At 39.3% G+C, this 19,090-nt stretch overlaps 1 protein-coding gene across 1 annotated transcript in view; it reads left to right on the top strand.

The window, feature by feature from the left end:
• Window positions 1-19,090, top strand: part of ABCA12 (ATP binding cassette subfamily A member 12) — a 177,100-nt gene that overhangs the window by 16,880 nt on the left and 141,130 nt on the right. The window lies entirely within an intron of this gene.

Here is a 19,090-nt window from a genome sequence, read left to right as displayed (position 1 = left end):
AAAAATTATGAAGCATGTAGGAGCCACAATACATTTTAATCTTTGTAAAAATTTGACTCATTTATTATTCACCTTATAAAGCTCATTATGGTATGTACAACACAAACAAGCAGCAATCTCAAGCTAGAACATCCTTTACTTCTGTACTGTGACAGAAACCACAGGCTGGTATTTGGTCACCTGAACACATGAAATGCAGAGTACTATACAAATCCCTTATCTCTGTTCAGGGCTGGTATGAGTGGTGCAAATGTACCAACACATTTCATTTGAAAGAACATTGTTTTCCAGTCAGTGCTATTTTAGCTGCATTATTTTGTCAACACCCAGTTGAAAAGTAGGCACAGTGCCAATTCAGGCCATTGTTTTCTTTTGGATCCAGAATGGAGATGCAGGGAAGACTCAGAGAAGGCCTCAGAACTGAGGGGGGTGAGCCTTTTAACCCCATGATCTGACTGGTGGTGTTTCTGCTTTTGTTCCTAAACCTTGGAGCCAGTTGTCTTGGTAGACGAGTGAGGGTTAGGTGAGATGCTTGAGTTTCACAAAGCAGTCATTTTCTGAAAAGCTTCTTGTAGACCAAATTTCTGCAAATCAGATTGTATTTCAGATAAATTATGGTAATTTACCATATAAAAGAAGACTATACTGAATTATTTGTAAAGAGAATAATGAGCTCTAGTGACTTTTAAAAATAAGTGTTTTTCAGTCACCGAGTCCTAAGAAGTAAGATGACAGCCATGGCGGAATCGTGATTCACACACAATAGAATAATTTGGAAGAGAACATCAGTTCAATTAGTGTAAAGTATTTAAACTCTTGGTACGAGAGTAAATAATTCCTTACATTTGAAAATACCTAACCATTTCTAAAGGACTTTTGCTCAAGTTCTTATGCAGTTGTTGTTGATGAGATTTTATTAGGTTGTTTATAAAAGCAGCATAATTTTGTTCTCTTCATATTGTGTGCATATTAGTTCTTTATAACAGATTACGTCCATTGTGTATTGTTGAAATTATGTGCTCTTGCCTATCTGAAGTAGCATGGACTTCAGAAATAATGCATTCAGCCCATACGGACAAACACTCTTTGAACTACTCTGGTTTAAGATGCTAATTATCAATTCACTAACGACAGTGACAAAAGGAATCTGTTAGCTTCTTTCAACAACTTATTTCTACCAATTTCTTATTTATAAGGATTTTTCAGTTATCCAGTAAGTTCCTCTTATAAGACAGAGATATAAGTTGTGTGGGTGAATAGAATTAACTGGTGCTACCTGATGGGATTTAGAGATTCGGGAGAAAATCCTGGAGAGCTATTACAGTCCCACTAAATTATGAAGAAAAAAATTGGAAAAACCATGTGATGATTGCCTCAGAGACTTTATCTTTAAAAGTTCTGCAAAATCACAATGTCCAGAAGGAGATGAATAACAACCTTTTACGATGGACGTATGATCATATGCGCATAATAGTTATGAGGTGATTGTCTTTATGTTTGTGGGTAAGAGAGAACAGAATCATAGGGAAGTTCAGACATTGGAAGTGTTTTTGCTAGTCTCTCAGACCTTATAAGACTCAGTTAAAAAATAGTTTATTATTTACAGTTCACAGAGGAGAACATTGGGACCCAGAGAGAATGTAATTTGCCAAAACTCAATCATGTGGGATAAGAGAGAAGGGTTTTGGAAACTACCTTTACCTTTGGAAAGAGGTAAAGAGAGATTTGGGAGAAAAAAAAGAGAGGAAAATATGAGATTTGTCTGTTGGCTGTCTGGTAAAATATGAGATTTGTCTCATATTTTACCAGACAGCCAACATACAAATTGTGTCCAAAATATCAACTCATTGTATAATCAGTCGAGTATAAAGTATTTTATAATTAAAGGAGCTGTCTGTACAGCAAATTAGAGAATCTAAAACTAGTATGGATATGGTTACTTTTTCCACCCTGTCTTGTGGTAGAGAAGGAGTAAGTCCAAAATGAAAGTTTGGATTCAGGGATTTTTAAAATTATTGTTTTTCTTTGTTTCTCATATCTATTATAGTGAAAGATTAAAGTGAGTTCATAATAATAAATGGAAACAGTATTTCTTGATCTCACATGTGCCAGATGCTTTGGGAGGTAATGGCAATGTTACTCAGTTCATCGTGGAGAAAACCAGTGCACAGAGAGAGTAAGTAACTTGACCAAGAGTTCAGTTAATAAGTGGTGATGTCAGGATTTGAACCTAGGCAGTCATTCTAGCCTCTAGTTTTAAGCTTATGGAGTCACATTTTTTACATCTAGGAGTCAGTACTTATTTCTTGTGTTGAATTATTCACGTTTCACAAAAGCCAGACTAAAAGTTAGAGATTAGGAATATGAACACCCCATCTCTGTCTCTATCATGAAATGAGGAAATACTGGGGGGAAAGGTGCAGGCCGGTGTATGAATCAAAGTTATCCTAAATATTAGTATTCAGTGGAGAATGCTGCCTCCCTCTGACTAATTCTACAAGAGTCACTGTGGTTGTAGTATCATGGAAATCAGGTCCTGTTTAACAGAGTTACAACCCTTTCTGGGCTACAGTGACTGCTTCAGTGCTAGTTGGGCAACAGAGAAATGAAGAAGAAACTCCAGGCTACACCCCAGCTGAAACTCAGCTATGATGAGAAAGGAGTTGTCATCCCGTGGGCACATCCTGCTCCCAGAATAGCTGGGCAGGTGTGTAGGCTGGTATATCATACGGAACAGATATGATGAGTGACTCAGAGGGCTCCCTCCATAGTTTTCTTGACTGATGGGTGTCTGGAGAAGTCTTTGGTTGAGGATGGAAGCTGCTGCAGTCTTGGCTATGGTGAGCCCCGTCTGAGCATAAGACTGACTTTCGGCATCCTCTGCCTTCACTCATGCCCTTCTGTGTTGCCACAGACAGCTTCGGTAACTAGCTTCTGTAAACAGTAAGTCTCAGGTAAGGAAAGCTTCCCAAGCCTGGCAGACGGGCCAGGATGCTTCTTGTTCACATAGAAAAGAAATGGGGTAAGCCTCCACATTTGAAATAGTTCCAACCTCTTATAATCTGTACATGCAGTAACTTGTCAGGAGGCAGAGTTTAAAGCCGAAACATCATGCTTAGGAGCAAAGACAAACAAAACAAAACAAACCCTCCAAAACTCATTTAGACTAAGCCCAGCCATAATGTAGTGTTATCTTTGTCTCCTTTCAACACGCGCATACCCACCAAGTGCAGGCAAGCAGTTCCTAATTACTGCGGAGCTCACTACTTTTCAAGAACAGAAAAAACCCTGCCATAATGAGATAAGTAGACTCCAAAACTTGTTGTCTTGCCAAATAAGGAGTCACTTTTTTTTTTTATGAAGTTAATGAAAAACAGTATTTTTCAAGTGGTTGAAAATACTTAAAAGCACAATGGAAATGATACTGTGTAAGTATGGCCATAGCCTGGATTACATTCTGATCATCTTGAGGCCATCACTTCCTAATTCCTCACCTCCTCCAAAGAGAAGAAAGCCAGCCCATGTCACGTCTGAAAATGAGCTGTTGGAAGGCATGAGCCAACTGCCAATTGAATTATATCGAAATGTGTGCTAGCACAGGTTTATCCCGAACACTACCCATCTGGGTGGGACTCCATAGCTTCGGTAAATGCACAGTTGCCATGACCAGCATGTCTTCTGACCTCCATGTCTTTTGTCTCCAGGGATGCGATAAAAGTAATAATAGGGGTGACAATTTCTTGAACACCTTAGTACATGTCAGACACTATGCTGAGTATGTCACATATATTTCCTTAGTGGATGCATCATCTCTATGAACTATGTAGTATGATTGTCCCAATTTTAGAGATGACAAAACAGAGGCACAGAGATGTTAAGTAATTCACCCATATTCACATGGGTACTGTGTGCCCAAGCCTGAATTTTAAATCCAGTTTTACCAGCAGATACAGTAGTTGTGTTCAGGTTGTGACCGCCAGCAGTGGCAATCCCAAGGTCCAGCTCATTTCAGTTTAGAGCCCCTCCTTTTCCTCCCTCATACCACTTGTTCGCATTACCATAGATGGAGCATGGCTGTAAAAGTGAACTCAGTCAGCTTTTCTACTTGTCAGCAACTCTAGGAAAAAAATGGGAGAAGGAAGATTGAAGTTATTGATTAATTGATGGCTCGTGGGATTCCTGCGTGGGGCTATACCTGTGGTCCCTGAATTGTTAGGAGGAAGCTGTTGTGTGGTTTTATGTTGAAAAAGCCAATGAGGCATCTTACTCGAGGGTTGTGAAAGTTAGAGGAGCCAGGCTTTTTCTGGCCCTGCTCTTGCTTCTGACTCCCTGTGGCATGTTTTCAGGGAAGGGACAGCATATGTGTGAGGACAGGGTTCTGCTGTGGGGTACACCGCGCTGCCCAGGGTGCTCATGATTTAACAGTAATAGCTGAGGCACCCATAATAAATAATTTCCTTTTCTATTTTGATTGGCTCAAAATTAATGCAGGTTTTGTTCTGGGAGGCTCAGAACTCATCATCATTCATCTCCTGCCAGGTGTTGCCCCATCCGATTTCTCCATTCTCACATGTGCCAGCAACACCAGGCAGTCTCAGGTTAGAAACGTCTGAATCATCCCGAACTCCTCCTGTTCCTTCTTCACCTCCCATAACCATGAGCCTTCAAGACAGAATCTATCTTGTGAAATGTGTCCTGGAGTTACCCCTTCCTTTCTGTCCTTCCTGTACTCCCTTGGTTCAAGATCTCATTGTATTACGCCTGTGTTTCTTCCATAGCTTTTTATTTTGTGGGTGGGGGACACTCTGAAAGCCCAGTCTCTAATTCTTCCCATAGTGTCAGATCAAATAATCCCTTAAAATATTCTTTGGGTCTATAAAGTTTCAACTCCCCTTTATCTTACTTTCAAGACCTTCATAATCAGATTCATTCAACTTTCTGCTCAACGTGCTCTGCAGTATGAGGCCTTTGCCTAAAGAGTCAGTGTTTGAATGTCTTCCACATATCCTGTGCTTGTTCCCATTTCGATATACATGCTCATGTCTCGTCTTCCTTGTCTATCAAAAGACAAGCTCACATCTAAGGCTTACCCTTTTGCCTTCCCTGATCACTCAAAACTCCAATTATTTCTCCTTTATATCTCTCTTGTGGATGGACAGGCTAATGGTGGTTTTTGAATGCTTTATGCTTTCATCTTGACTCACTCATTAGACAGATAGCACATTAACAGCAGAAATCATGTCACAGCATCATACTAATATCAGATACAGCATGATTCCTACCAGAGAGAACAAAATAAGAATGTAATATATCATTCAGAATTTAGGGCAGTTTGAAAGATTGGGGTGATTGGATTATCAAATTCACCCAGAGATGCATCGTAATAAAGCTCAATGGGAGTCTGTGACAGGTGAAGGACAAGGAGTTAGCTTCCTTTTGGTTTGGTGTTTATTTCTCACATCCAGGTAAATCTGACTGTGCTATCAACAATATCTCTAATGTTAATATTGGGACAAGAAAAGGTGTATAAAGCTCCCCCTTTCCTCCCCAGGTAGGTAGATCCACCTGGGAATTTCCCTCACAAATACCTAAGAGCTCATGTGAATATATACAGAAGATTTTTGTGTGGGTGAGATTTATAGTCTGCTTCTTGCCTTAGTTTCAGAAAATGTTAGAGCAACTTTTGAATTTCCCAGCCAAAGCCCTATCATTTATCATCATCATCATGATCATCTTTCATCAGCAGATCAGTAGTTAACAACTGCTTTTGGAAACATGACTGATGTTTTGGATGGCACCATGAAGATAGACTCTGTGAAACTCAGAGAAATGGAGGAGACTGTGACTGTGTCCCCTAGCATTCTGCACCACGCTGGAGGGAACCAGCAGGAGGGACGCAGCATGAGCATGGCCTGGGCACACTCCTACAGAGGGGCAGCTCAGCTCCTGCTGGTAGCTGCCCATCTCTCCCTGCTCCTAATCTGAAATTCTGCCATGCTCTCAGGCAATGCCAGTGGGCACACCCTGATGCCAGATAACACGACAAAAGGATTTCTCAACTAATGCCTTGTTAGGCTTAGTACACAGAGTTGCAACAGAAAGCCGGAAATACCTTGAAGTACAATAAAACTTAATTTAACAAGTAGAAGAATAGGGGCACCTGGGTGGCTCAGTTGGCTAAACATAGGGCTCTTGGCTTTGGCTCAGGTCCTGATCTCAGGATTGTGGGATCAAGCCTCACACTGGGCTCCCTGGTCAGCTGGGAATCTGCTTGAGATTTTCTCCCCGTCTCCCTCTGTCCACCCACTCCCCTCTGCATTCTTTCTCTCTCAAAGAAGTAAAAAATATTAAAAAAAAAAAAAGGAAAGAAAGAGAGAGAAAGAGTAAAGAATATCTACTAATTGCGCAATGGAAAATTTCTTGTCTTTTGGGTTTTATTCCCCCTGTCCTTTCTGCGTCATCCCTACTTCTGATGATTTACTAGCTTCCAGAGGTGACCACCCCACTGACATCATCTCTGGAGGTCACATGTCTTATCTGTTTCACTCCCCCTCTCTCTTCTTCCCTTCATAAAGTGCAGAGGCACTTCTCTTACTCTCAGGTGGGGACTTCTAATACTCAGGTCTATATGATAAAGATAAATAATTGATTATTTATACAATTTTCTCAAGTACAGTTATCTTACTTGCTCAGGTCCCCAATATCCCCAGTATTGGTTGTTTCCAATATACCCCTGAAGCCAAGAGCCAGATTTAACAAAATTCAGCATATTTTCCTTCACTTATCTGAGAGCCCAGAGCCCAGACACAAGCTCGCAGGTGAGGGTCTGGCTCTGTGGTTGGTTGACTGTATGTTTTCCCGAGGGACAGTTAAACATTCTTCTGAGTATCACCCAGGAAACCTAGCCTAGGAAACCTTAGTGATTTTATGTTGCTCTCATTGTTCAGCTTTTCTCATTCTCTTTGAGTAGGTCACATTGTGTCTTTTGCTTTGGTAAATGAACCTGTGTGTATTTTTAGAGTAGAGCAGCCCTCATGGAAGAAACACCACAGCATACAATATTCGCTAGTCTTGACTTGGTTAAAATTTCATGGTGGATTCAAATTAGAATGACTTATAATACGTTCACATTAAGAAAAATAAAGTTTGGTTATTTAAAAATGAAATCTTTTGGTTTGGGTCATACATTTACATATTTATACTTACATGTAAAATTATTATTGTGAGAGGCAGTGTAAGGGCTTAGAGCACAGACTTCAGATTCAAACTGCCTGGATTCAAACCAAGCCTTGAATAAGTCTTGGATGCCCCAAGCTTTAGTGTCCACATTTATATATCGAAGCTGATCAATAGCACTCACTTCACAGAGTTACTGTAAAAATTGAATGAGTTAATACTTGTTAAATACTTAGATAAATGTCTGACACATAGTAAGAGCTGTATTGGTGTTGGATATTATGTTTTAGATTTATATTATTGATAATATATCAGTACAGGGCATAACATCAATCATCGAGATCATTGAGCTAATCTAGTATCATATTATTTGACAGATAAGAAAACTGAGGCTTAGAAAAATTAAGACTTGATTATAGTTTCACATTTATTCTTGCCTCCATCACATATCTAAAGGGTACCTGTAATGTCTGCACTGATCAAGAAAGCCATGAGCTCTCAGAACAGTCAGATCCATAGGAGGTTAATAAGTGTGTCAGAATCTGTGATAAATAAATATGCAATGTGATAAATTCCACAGTGGATGTAGTCTCAAAAGGAAATCAGCAGAGGAGATAAGAGTCCAACAACCTTACCTGGCATCAGGGCTGGTGCTAGTTCAAGGCAGACTTCGAGGGGTTAACAAAATCTCAGTAATCAAGATCAATCATATTTCAGTACAATATTCTAAAATATAAAAATTAATTTTAAAATTCAGTGATGAACAAAATGTTATTAAAATTTTAGATAAAGTGAGGCTCAGTATTACCGACTTTTCTTTTGCCTTGGGCTCCTGTGCGGCTTCCATAGCACTGGCTGTGATACCAGGAAAGCCTCCTTCACAGGGGAGTCCTACATCTTAGCGTGAGTTTTAAATAATGAGGAGGTGTTTGTCAGCTAGACAACTAGTGTCTTTGCCTTCCTCACAGACAGTGACCAACATGAGTGGGGACACAGGACATGACAGAGTTAGATGTGCCAGGAATTTGGAGTTTGTTTTGTCTGGAAAAGGAGGATTTTTGTTGCAAGTGGGAAGCTGAGGTTATTTGATCAATTCTAAAAGCATTGAACTTTATTTTGGAGAGGATGAGAAGCCATTGGAACTTTTTAGCAAATTAGCTTTAAGTATGTAAGTATACGATATTTATATTTTTCCTGGTCATAGATATACATGGTTATTATTTAAAAATTAAATAATATACGTATGCATATGGTAAAAAACAGAAGTCCTGCATAATCTTGCCTTCTAAAAATAACTATTGTGAACATTTCAGTGTACCTTTTCTCAGGCTGTTTCCTATCTATAAACTGATACACTCAACCACTCTACCTTAATCCAAATCATAGAGACACACATGTTGAAAGAGGTGAATTACCCTGGGCTTTCTAAACAGGCATCGTGGTGGTGGAGGGGAGGCAGAGACGATGAGCTGGATGGTGAATGGTTGAGGTGTTGCCTGGAGTGGGGTCGTGAGGACCAGTCTACAGAACTCCCAGGTGATCCTGATGCAACTTCAAGTTTGAGAGCTACGTTTTCCTTTCTTTTCAGTTATCTTATAAATTAGTTCCTTTTTTTTTTTCCCCCACTGTAAAAGTCAACCAGGGAGTGGATTTAATTCTTTGAATAGTTTCAGGGAAAACTTTGCCAGCATTGCCTGCTTCATTTTAGCACTGGATCTCTCACTGTAAACCTCAGTATGCTGGAAGTCTCATACCATTTTCATGTCTTACGTTGGAGATCACATATTTGGGACAGTTGAGGAGAATGCCTCTGCTCTGAGAGTTCCATCAGATTGGTAACTAAGGAAGAGAATGTTCATAATTTCCTGAGCTTGTATGTCCGTGGGTTTATCAAAGATGATTTCATGAATGTAGTTGCATGGCTAGGGAAATCTAGTTCCACTTCAACAAATACTTCACACACTACCATAGAATCACTTGCTTCTAGCTTCATAAATATCAGGAGAATGAGAAAATGTCAAAGGTTGTTTCGTTATTTTGAAAATTACTGCCTTGTATTAAAATGGTACAAAGATGCTTGTAGAGGTTCATACTCTACAAGATGTACCTAGGCTGTGAAGAATAGGTCTATGTTCTGTCCTCAAGTTGCTTATCATCTAATTCTGGAGTGAAACTCTCTCTCTCTCTCTCTCTCTCTCTCACACACACACACACACACACAAGTTATATGCCATAATAGCTTTAAAAAAATAAAAAAGTTAAATGTAATTAAAGTAAAAGTGTTAAACATAGCTCTGAGCACAGTGCTTTACACATAGTGGTAACTCAAATATTTAGTGATTGATAGTGACATGTAATAACAGTACAAATACTCTGGAGAAAACCTACTATATAAAACCTACTAGAAGTTTTAAAAAAGGAAGAGATGGCTGTGCATTAGTGTCATCAAGAATTACCCCAGGACTTAAATTAACCTTGAAAGGAAAACAAGTGAATGTGCAACAAGAAGAGCTATGCCCTTCAAGACTGAGGAAGGTCGTGATCAAAAATTAGCTGAGGATAGGTAGACTGGATTGGGCAATGGAGAGTGTCAGTGCTGGAGAGTAGGAGAGACCAAACTGCTTCTGATCGTGTGAGCTTTCAACATTAGACTGAAGAGTTTGAATTTTCTCCTGTAGGAAAAGAAACACTAGAAATCTGCAAAGAATTACTTGATTTTTCTTTTCCCAACATGGGAGATAAACTAAGGGAAACTTCAAAAGGTCTTCAACCCTAATTGTTTATCTTCATCCAGATGTGTTTTTTTTTAATCATAGGCTTAATTAGTTATCTATTGGTCTATAAGAAATTGCCTCCCCAAACTCAGTGGCAACAACAGTGAACATATATTGTCCTTCAGTTCCCATGGGCCCAAAATTTAGGAGTGGCTTAACTGTGCAGTTTTGCCTTCGGTCTCTCATGAGAGTGCAGCAGAATTTTTACTGGAGTTGGCTTCCTGTGATAGCTTGACTAGGGCTGGGAGATCTGTTTTAGAGGTGGATTGTTGACATGCTTAGCAAGGTGGTACCAATTGTAGGTGCCAAGTTGGTGGCTTCTCTCCACAGGCTGTTTTAGTGTTTTCATGACATGGCAGCAAGCTTCCCCAGAACATGCAATCCAGAAGACAGTCAGGCAGATGCTATCCTTTTTATGACCTACCCTTAGAAGCCTCCAGGCATCACCTCCACCACATTCTCTTCATTAGAAACAAGTCACTAAGCCTGTGCACATATTCAAGGACAAGAGAATTAGGCTCTACCTTTGGAAGGAAAAAGTGTCAGAGATTCTAGGGACACATTTTAAAACCACCACACAGACTAACAAGAGTCAGTGGTGCAGTAATGGTGTGTGCTTAACATGCTTGACATACTCAGCCCCAACACAGCAGAGTCATTATCTGCTTGAGACTACACTGCATTTCTGGCACCGAGCACAGTGCCTGCATGTGGGGGCATCATTAAGTACTTTCTGAACTCTTGCTATTTTATAGATGAAAATATTTATTTTCAGAGGTGGTAGCAACAGATCTCACTAAGTAACTGTTGAAGCCAAGATTTAATTTGGTCTTACTACTCAAATCCTCTTTCTACTCCCCATGCTGTCTGCCAGGCAGGATCATTCATCTCTATTAGAAACACTCACCTTGCTGTTGGCATAGCTAACAGAACCACTCTCTGGAATATCGCCTGGTACTTAGTCGTCACCCAACAAATATTTGTTGAACAAATGAACAAATTTGGTACAACAATATATGAAGGCTAGAGATATGAAGAAATCTGTTCAAATTTACTTACAAGTCAATGGAAGACTGTGCAATACAGGCCAGAATGCTTGCCTCTTGTGCAGGTTATTATTTTGTCATAGTCATTGAAAGGATACTGTGCGTAAAGTGTAGAAGCGAGATACTAAAAATTTAGAAAAAGCGGAGTTTCTGTGTTTTGAGCAGCTGATGATCTCATGACCACCTGTGAGGATTCTGTGGACAATGAACTTTCTATCATTGCATCATTATTTTGAATATAGTCTCTCTGAGAGTGGGAGTGGAATAGAGTAGAAATAACTGTGCACCAGCTAGAATTTCTCTCATGTGAGTAGTAGTGTGCTTCAACTTTTAACCCAGACGAAAGGAAACAAGTGCATTTGAGTAGAGCATGACATACATAGCTCTCACACACCTCTCTACACAACTACTAATTCTATTTACTCTGGCAGAATTTTGTGCCAAAGTTGAACCTAATCTGCTTTGAAAACTTCACTTGCCTGCATTGAATCCTGTTAGTTCTAATTAGCTGTTTTAAAGTTGCATGCTAAGCAGAATTCTGAAAACTAGAAAAACACAACAACAAAGCAACAGAACTTTGTTGGAGATCACATTTCTTTCAGAGGCATGCCAAGAGCTGAGACTTAAGGTCTTTATTTTGTTGATTTATATTTAGTTTTATGTGGAAATTTGGCATTAAATAGATAATCTGGAAGGCAAATGACAGGGATGAGTGAATCTCACAGTCGAGTTCAGTTTTCGGGTTATTATGAATCCTGTGTCAACATTAGGTAATGTAGACAAACCTCCAGAACAATAAGCAGTCAGTTTTTCTGTAATGTTAATGCAAAGATTATCAAATTTTAGCTCACATAAAACCTAAAGCAAATGAACAGGAGTGGGATTAGGTTAATCTTAAGCATTAGGAAGGTTGCTTAAGGTATTAGAGCCATGTTTCTGATCCCTACGTTTTGTTGCATAGATTTCTACACATCTGGATATACATACCCACTGAACACTCAGCTATTCGTTACACAAATACTCATTTTTCATTACACTGTGTGGAATCTAAAGGTGAAGAACACAGCCTTTTTAGATTAAAAACATCAATAATCAGGTTGTGAGGGCAAGACTTGCCATACCTGACGCTAAAACCCATAATCTATTACATAGTCAATGTTGATAAGGAACAGAGAACAGAAAATGCGCTAATTTGTTTTTAAAAAATACAATCCTTAGAGTCTAGAAAGTTAGCAAAGCTTAATATTGTGAGTAGGACTTAAACTGCAGCCTGAGGAAGACTAATAGGATAATTGGATTTGTATGGAGAAGAATGAGACATTTTTCTTTTTTAAAAAAAGATTTATTTATTTGAGAGGGAGACGAGAAGAGCATAAACAGGGTAAGTGGCAGGCAGAGGGAGCAGCAGGCTCCCTGCTGAGCAAGGATCCCGATATGGGACTTGATTCTAGGACCCTGGGATTGTGACCTGAGTCAAAGGCAGCTGCTTAACCGATGGAGCCACCCAGGCATCCCAAAATGGGCATTTTCAAGGGAAGGAAGGGAATAAACCAAGTTCAGGGTATTGGGAATATAAAGTGAATGGTCTTATTTTGCCTCAGGCAACCTTGCCTGAACCTCTATACTAGCATAGTTTTCACCCCCACTCACCCCTCCTTTATATAATTGTGATTTACTGTGGATATATTTATTTGATGTCTGTGTCTCTGGTCTCTACTTCCTGAGGCCCCTACCTAAGCTTGTCTTTTTCACCAAATACCATCAGTGCCTCCCAAGTTTTTCCTCCAATTCCATTAGATGCTACTGAGAAATGAGTTTGAATGGGTGATACAGAACCAAGAGACCCAGAGTCTCAAATACCAGGGTGTTGCCATTAGGATGCCCTTACCCTATAATCAATAAAGAATGACACATGGTAATAGGAATATTGTGTTTTGTGTATATTAATCAGATAGCATGGGAAGGTTCTATCAGTGTGAATAGAAGCCTGGAGCAAGAAAAAGAATTACACATTTATTGAAATTACAAAAAGTGATGGGCACTGTCATGTAACTGATGAAACAAATGGGAAGGAATGAATGATCGTGGGAAGAGTCAGTAGGGGATGGTGGAGATTGGGTTTGGGAGACAAAGGAATAGTTGTAAATAAAAGAGCTCTCCAAGTTTTTAATCTGGGAAATAAATCTGGAATTAAAAGAGCTCCTAGTTTTTAATCTGAGATAGTGAGAAAATAGAACAGCAACAATAACAATAGTAATGACCCCTTTATGCAATATTGTCTTTTAATTATTTTAAGAATCTTGAGAGATTCATTATTCTGATTTCCATTTTACACATGAGAAACTCAAAACTCTTAGGCAAACTGAACCTATGGATCAAACCCTTGGTCCTTTGGTCTGGGTGTTCAGTTCAAGTCCTTTGTGACCTTGAGAAGTCACTTGACTTCTCTGAGCCTCGGTTTCTTCATCTGTAAAATGAGGATAAGCAAACTACCTATCTCATAGCATTTTGGAGGAGTTAAATAAGACAACATATCTAATAATATAGCATGTAATAAGTTAATCTGTGATGTCAAAGAAGAGCATACCTGTAGTCTACTAATGTATACAGTAAGTGCTCAATAAAAGATTTTGATTAGATGGCTTCTCCAAGATTAAACAGCTTTAAGTAGAAAAACTTGTGATTTGAACTCTGGCCTTTTGATGTGTTTGTTATACATATCTGTCATTAGGGGGAAAATTAGGCACGAGGATAGAGAGGTGAAAATGTTAGTTGCTTACTAGCTGAAGGACAATCCTTATTATTGCAGTCAAAGAAGTACTCATCCGATGTTTGAAGAGAAAAAGAAAACCATGGTTCTCACCTTGGTTCTGCCAATCTAAATTAGTCTAAAATTTGGGAAGGGATATAAATTGCTCTTTGGTTTCTATGCTTATGTGCTAGATCATATATGTGAAATTGTGCCAAGAGACACACTGGATAAAAATCCTCTTAATGCTAAATTAGTTCTATAATCTTCAGCAACAACCACTGTTAATAGAACTTGTTTGTCTTCGTGAGGCTTCACTGTAAGACTGAAGGCAATAAAGATGTTACATCAACTGTTTATAGTTGAGAAGCCAAGTACATTTTAATAGAACCAATGTTTGAAAGAATTCTACTCCCTTCAATAGGCCCCACACAGTAATCATACAAGAAAGGGAAATTGATGAGAGCAGAAATACTGAGGCTTTTTGGTCTGCACATTCATTTGTAAAAGATAGCCCTTGTTTTACTATCATATACTTGCTAATATTTGTCTCAATTTCCTTGCGTAAGGGGGTTCCTAATAGTTATAGAGAATCAATAATCATTCCTTTTGTTTTGAGATGTTCTTGTCCCATTCTTAGGAGAAGGCAAATGGATATCACAAAACAATAAGCAAGAAAAGATTATACCATTTATAAGGAACCTATTTAAGTATAAGTAAGGTTTAGGAAAAAGAACAATTTGAATTATAGCTAAAAAGAATCCAATCAATCCAGAGTAGGTCTTCATTCACTTTAGTTATTCCTATCATATCTCTGGGCCCTTATTTATACAGTAGAGGTCTGAAGTACAAAAACCTTCTCTGAATGAGTTCTGACCAACGTTTATTTTTTTCTTTTTAAATTTGTTCCAATGTTCCCAGCTCTTTCAGTGTACAGATGCTCCGTTTTTGCTAGATGGATGGATGTAGGAGTGTTTTATGGATTGACTAAATCAATGCATCACAGAGGTTTCTCCCAAAATACCAACTCCCTCCCGGTTTACTACTAAAACTCATTTGAGGAGCCACTGTGTTATGTCACCAGCACCATTCAGTGTTGCTAATAAGCAATGCATGATCATAACTAGGAATCAACGAGCTTTTGTCCAAGAATAGGTTTCTCCATTCTCATTTCCCTTTCTTAAATTTCACCTCCTCCCATTTATTAAAATCCGTGTTTGCACGGATGACAAATAACCCCAAACTAAGCCTCTGACAGCTTTGTTTCCAAATCTCCCAGTCAACTCATGATGAATGTATCTATTCCAGCTCAGCTCAAGCTATTGAAATCTAATGGCTTTTCATTATGGTAGACTAACCCAATTGCAATACCTCCAGAAAAATAATTAAGGGAACGTGGGTTTGTTAGAAGTGTTCACCAAATCTGTTAATAACTCCCTTTTCTTCCCTGTCTCCCAAATTGGCCATTTCATAATGGGGAAGGGATCCCCCATCCTCTGAGTCATCCATAGTAATAAAATGATACCATCCTTTTCCCTTCACTTTCACATCCTTCAGTTACCAAATCCAGGCCGTTCTTCCTTCCTAATAAACCTCTTCTCTTCCCATCCCCCCCGCCACTACCTTAGTTTAGATCTTCCTCCTATCTCTTTGCTAGGACTATAGCACCTTTCTGTCTAGTTTCTGCATCCTTGATCTAGCTCCCTTTGATCTGTCATTTATACTGATGACAGTTCTTTTTCTTTTTCTTCAGGTTTTTTTTTTTTTTTATTTTTAAGTAATCTCTACACCCATTGCAGGGTTTAAACTGAAAACCCTGAGATCCAAAGTTGCCTGCTCCACCGACTGAGCCAGCCAGGCACCCCTGATGCCAGTTATTTTTCTAAACACATATTTCCATGCCAGTTTCATGCTTAATATCATTCTGACTCAACATTACTTTTGGGATAAAATCTAGACTCTACTACATGGCACCTAAAACCTTTCATGTTCACGCCTAACTCTTCCTTACCGTCTCTGGCCATAATCCCCTCCCTGAAGTATGTGGAGTATGTGACTGAAGTCACAGCCACATACTTCACACCCCAACCACTTTCAACAGACTACAGGAATTGCTGCCATTATGTTATAAGTGGGGTCCAGAACATCCAATCATGTAAAATGCCTGAGCCTGTTTTGCAAGGATAATGAAATGACCTGGTGAACCTATTGCTTTATATCTGAATTCAAGTTATTGCATTATCGTGGAGTTTTATTGTACTTCAGCCTTCTCAAGGGCTTTGCATATGCCTTTGCATATATTATTTTCTCTCTTCCCTGTCATTCTCTCCACTAGCTCCAACTTGTCCTTCAAAACTCATAGCAGGTACAGCTTTCTCTACCCCTACCTGCCCACTTTGTCTTCTGCCACAAATTATATTAGTCCAGATTTCATACTTTAGTACCAAACACAGTGCATGACCCTATCACCATAGCAAGTATCATGACAATGATAATTGTTTAGATACATGCTTGTCTCTTTTCCTTTATCTTCACAAACCCCTCATTTCACACACATACAAACCATGCATGCACACACACCATTTAGGGTAAGAATTTTATTTTTCATATCTATATTTGCTCTAAAAATACACTCTGCTAGCAAGCACAAATAATAAACTGACAACCTAAATGGAAGATAAAGATCTGCATTTGCAGTAAACTGTTTGAATAAATATCTGCTGCTTTGTGCTGTCTAATCTGTTAGGAATATCCGAAGCTGGGGCCCCTGGGTGGCTCACTCAGTTGAGGGTCTGGCTCTTGGTTTTGGCTCAGGTCATGATCTCAGAGTTGTAAGGTCAAAACCCGACTAGGGCTCTGCATTCAGCGGGGAGTCTGCTTTCCCTCCCCTTTCTCTCTGCCCCTCCCATTGCTTGTGCTCTCTCTCTAAATAAATAAATTAATAAATCTTAAAAAAAGAGAGAGATTCTTCCTCTCTCTCTGCTCCTTGGCCCTCTCCCTCTCTTAAAAAAAAAAAAAATCCTAAGCCAAGTTGGCCATTCATGATCTCATTACTTTGTTCTTCATGGACAATATTAATGATTGTCTGATAACTTGAGATAAGTGAGCCTTTGGGTTTCTTCCATCATGATCTTTTTGGCAACATTTGGAATGACAAGTCTTGCAGTTTGCCATCAATAAAAACATTTATTGGCAAGCATGCACAAAAGAGGTCACACGAACCAGTTCATGAAGTTCCATTGCGTCCCAGTTCCTTGTCGTTGCAGGCACTCTAACAAAGGCCTTGCTGAAAAGATGCATTGGAGACACGTGCAACCATATGTCCAGTGGGCTTTAGCCCAGACTTACTTACTTAGGACTTACTTAGGAAACTCTTTGTTGCCTAAGTTACATCCGTCCCTCTCTGATAACTTTTGTACTAAAAGCCAAGACTCCTAGACCACGCGTACACTCCAGAGAGTCTTGGGACCCTTGGTTTGCTGATCTTCAGACCTTGTTCATGCAAAGGTGGAGGTACATTTATAATATTTTCTCACCAAGCCACATTAACTTCAACACCATTCATTTCAGCAATGAAAACTTATTTCTGAAAGGAGAAGGATTGCCTTTGCAGAATGTCATCCTAGCTCGGGTCCTCCTTGAGTTTTTCCATTCAGATTTAACTCTTCCTGGACTGTGTATCCCTGATTTGGGAACTTCAAACATTAACTGTCAGTCTCTCGATTTTAGGTTAGAATTAATTTAAAATTTAACGGATAGTTGCTAGGTTAAAATTAAGAAACACACTTCAGGGGCGCCTGGGTGGCTCAGTGGGTTAAAGCCTTTGCCTTCGGCTCAGGTCATGATCCCAGGGTCCTGGGATCGAGCCCCGCATCGGGTTCTCTGCTCAGCAGGGAGCCTGCCTCCCTCTCTCTCTGCCTGCCTCTCTGCCTACTTGTGATCTCTGTCAAATAAATAAATAAAATCTTTAAAAAAATAAAAATAAAAATAAATAAATGTCTGTGATAATTAAAAACTAGGGCCTCTAAATGAAAAATAAGAGGACAAGATACTTTAAAAAAAAAAAAAAAAAGAAACACACTTCACCCACTGGATCCAAGTGTATTTTAAAATAAAGTATCAACTATGTAACATCAGTTAACTCTTGGATCTTAGGGATAATCACATTGATTTTTGCCAGCCCCTCCTAAAGATGGCGCCCAATCCATGCCTCTGACGGCAGTGAGTTTTGGCCAGGAGGATTGGTTAACTGAGCCCATAACTTTCCTGTCATAGCCTAAAAATCTTGATCTGGTTCACTTAATTTCAATTAATACTTGCAGCAGTGAAAGTCCAGTGCAGCTAAAGTACAAGGAGCTCATTGTGATTCAGATTTAGGCGCCATAGCGTTAGATCCCTGCATAAGCACCAGACACTGTATCATAAGCTCACTGGCTCATTTGTTCATTCAGTAATATTTTTTGAGCTCCCGCTCCAACCATATTTTGACAGATCTATATATATGGCACAATATGCATTATAAGCCCTTGCTGGCAAGTCCAATTGACCTTCATGGAGTGTTGTAACTAATAGGTTCCTGAGTTCAAATGAGCACATTGATCTCTGTGCAGTTGGGATAAAAGTTATGAGAAGCTTCTGGCCAAACTCCCTCTTTGGAGGGGTAAGGATTTTAACTCAGCCTTCGTCACTGCAGCTTTCAGCTTTAATCTTAACAGCCATTTTATGTCCGTAGAAGATGGTTGTTGATCTTACTTCCTTCTCCAAATTTAAATCTTAGGTTTTAAAGAACTACAGAAAGACAAAAGCAAACATTTTGTTTGAGTAATAAGACAGTCAACTATTATTACTCACATTGACATTTACTAAGTAAAAGGTCACTACACTTTTTTGCTCCTTGAAATAATGCTGTCTGTAAGCGTAAGTTGTGATTCACATGTAAATTACATATTGATATGTTGGGTACAGATTGAAAATACTCTTTCTAAGAAAAGGTGGAAAGAGAAACCTCATAATGATAAGATTCATATAAAAATACTGCCATTTTGAGAGGCGCCTGGGTGGCTCAGTTGTTAAGCATCTGCCTCCGGCTCAGCCGGAGCCCCGTATCCGGCTCCCTGCTCAGCAAGAAGCCTGCTTCTCCCTCTCCCACTCCCCCTGCTTGTGTTCCCTCTCTCCCTGTCTCTCTCTCTGTCTTTCTCTGTCAAATAAGTAAATAAAATCTTTAAAAAAAAGATTCCATTTTGAAATGATGGCTTAAGGGAAAAAGATGCACAGTTAAAGCTGTCATTCAGCATGGCATACCACATACCATTGTCATTGGACTGAATACCCATTATTATTTTGTT

The sequence above is a fragment of the Lutra lutra genome, chromosome 3 (assembly GCF_902655055.1).
Source record: "Lutra lutra chromosome 3, mLutLut1.2, whole genome shotgun sequence".
Classification (NCBI taxonomy): domain Eukaryota; kingdom Metazoa; phylum Chordata; class Mammalia; order Carnivora; family Mustelidae; genus Lutra; species Lutra lutra.
Note: the sequence above shows the minus strand (reverse complement) of the source record. Positions and strands in the feature narration are given on the sequence as shown.